We start from the raw sequence: 2,672 nt of genomic DNA on the forward strand, positions 1-2,672 counted from the left end.
GGACATGTGCACGTCCCTTCCCATTCGCTCCGCTGAGCGGAAGCAATAGGCCCTACGCCCTGTCGGGGCTCGGGCCTAATGACAAACTGTGCAAACTAAATACAATTTTAACTCAGTTTCTTTCTTTTTTCTTTGTGTTGTTCTGTTTTATTGTCGTACAAACTAATAATCATAATAACAAACGTATAAAAGTTGATCGTTTATGATCGTGTCAAAAATAAAAGTTCATTTTCCAGAAAAGCCTGAGTTTCATTCGTAGTCGTGTTTTTACTTTGGTGCCGTGTTTCTGTAAGATTTAATGTTTTTATTGTTTTTTTGATGTGCACCAGGTTTGTCCAAACTTTGAAATGATCAGATGTGTCAAACTCAGGCCCGGGGACCAAATTTGGCCCACGATATAATTATATTTGGCCCCTGAGATCAAATCAAATCTGCAGAGACACGATTTATTTAAACTGTTTTTATTATTTTATTTTCTGTTTGTTCTGGATTCAGTGTTTAAACAAAACTTTTATTAAACATTTATTTGAATAAGAAAAGATTGAACATGACATAAAGAAGAGAAAACCTGCAGATGTTGATGACATTTTTTTTTTAAATATTTAGTTTGTCCCAACGATTTAGGCCCAGTTTTTCATTGTGGCCTGTGTGAGTTTAAGTTTGACTCTTTTAATTTAAACTGTTCTATAAATCTGCTCCACGTCTGGAACACTCGTCTGATTTGGAGAGAGGCTCCAGAGAATTGTTTAGTAAAAATGATTTGACGATTTAAATGTGAAACTGAAGCAGAATCTGAGAGAAAATGTGAGATTTTTTTACATTTGAGACGCGAGAGACGAACGAGCCTCCGCGACGGAACCAACCAGAGTTTGGACGAAGGTTTGTCAACTACAAACTACAAACTACAAACTACAAACTACAAACTCTCACACAGGAGGAGCAGGATTAGTCCGGTTATAATCCTGGTTTAGTCCTGGTTTCACCTCTGTCTCTGTACTGTACATGTGTCTGTGTTATTGTGTTAGATACAGTGATGAAGAGTCTCCCAGTGTGTGTGTGTGTGTGTGTGTGTGTCACTGTGTCTTTGTGTGTGTAAATGTGTGTGTAAATGTGTGTGTGTGCGTTGTACGAGAGTGTGTGATGAAGCTCCTTCTCGGCGTCGTGACCTTTCTGTGACAGACGACTCACTGCTTCAGTTCATTAACGTCGCACAACCTTTAACAACAACAGAGCGATGAACAAGAACGAACGCACAAACACACTGACACACAACTGACACACAACCACAAACACACTGACACACAACTGACACACAACCACAAACACACTGACACACAACTGACACACAACAAACACACTGACACACAACTGACACACAACCACAAGCACACACTGACACACAACTGACACACAACTGACACACAACCACAAACACACTGACACACAACTGACACACAACCACAAACACACTGACACACAACTGACACACAACACAACCACAACACACACTGACACACACACACACAAACACACTGACACACAACACACACACTGACACACAACTGACACACAACACAACACTGACACACAACTGACACACAACCACAACACACTGACACACAACTGACACACAACCACAAACACACTGACACACAACTGACACACAACCACAAACACACTGACACACAACTGACACACAACCACAAACACACTGACACACAACCACAAACACACTGACACACAACTGACACACAACCACAACACAACTGACACACAACTGGAACATATATGACCAAAAACAGAACCAAAGAGTTTCACACAAACACTAGAACAAAACACACACACACACACACACACACACACACACACACACACACACACATACACACACACACACACACACACACACACACACACACACACACACACACATACACACACACACACACACACACACACACACATACACACACACATACACACATACACACACACACACATACACACACACACGTGTGTAACAGAGTGAAATGTTAAAGAAAGACAGAGTTATAGATGCGCTCACACAGGGAGATACAGGGGCACACTGGTGTGTGTCGGGTCTATGTGCTGGGGCCCACACAGGTGTGTGTCTGGTGTGTGTGTTGGGGCACACAGGTGTGTGTGTGTCGGGGACACAGGTGTGTGTCGGGGACACAGGTGTGTCTGGAGCGTGTGTCTGGGACACAGGGTGTGGAGCGTGTGTCGGGGATACAGGTGTGTCTGGAGCGTGTGTCTGGGGACACAGGTGTGTCTGGAGCGTGTGTCGGGGACACAGGTGTGTCTGGAGCGTGTCGGGGACACAGGTGTGTCTGGAGCGTGTGTCTGGGACACAGGTGTGTCTGGTGTGTGGGGCAGCGTGTGTCGGGGACACAGGTGTGTCGGAGCGTGTGTCGGGGACACAGGTGTGTCTGGAGCGTGTGTCGGGGACAGGTGTGTCTGGAGGTGTGTCGGGGACACAGGTGTGTCTGGAGCGTGTGTCGGGACACAGGTGTGTGTGTCTGGAGCGTGTGTCGGGGACACAGGTGTGTCTGGGCGTGTGTCGGGGACACAGGTGTGTCTGGAGCGTGTGTCGGGACACAGTGTGTCTGGGCGTGTGTCTGGGACAAGGTGTGTCTGGAGCGTGTGGGGAC

This window comes from Boleophthalmus pectinirostris, unplaced genomic scaffold, assembly GCF_026225935.1.
Source record: "Boleophthalmus pectinirostris isolate CB_2022bp ecotype Guang Dong unplaced genomic scaffold, ASM2622593v1 HiC_scaffold_15, whole genome shotgun sequence".
Taxonomy (NCBI): domain Eukaryota; kingdom Metazoa; phylum Chordata; class Actinopteri; order Gobiiformes; family Gobiidae; genus Boleophthalmus; species Boleophthalmus pectinirostris.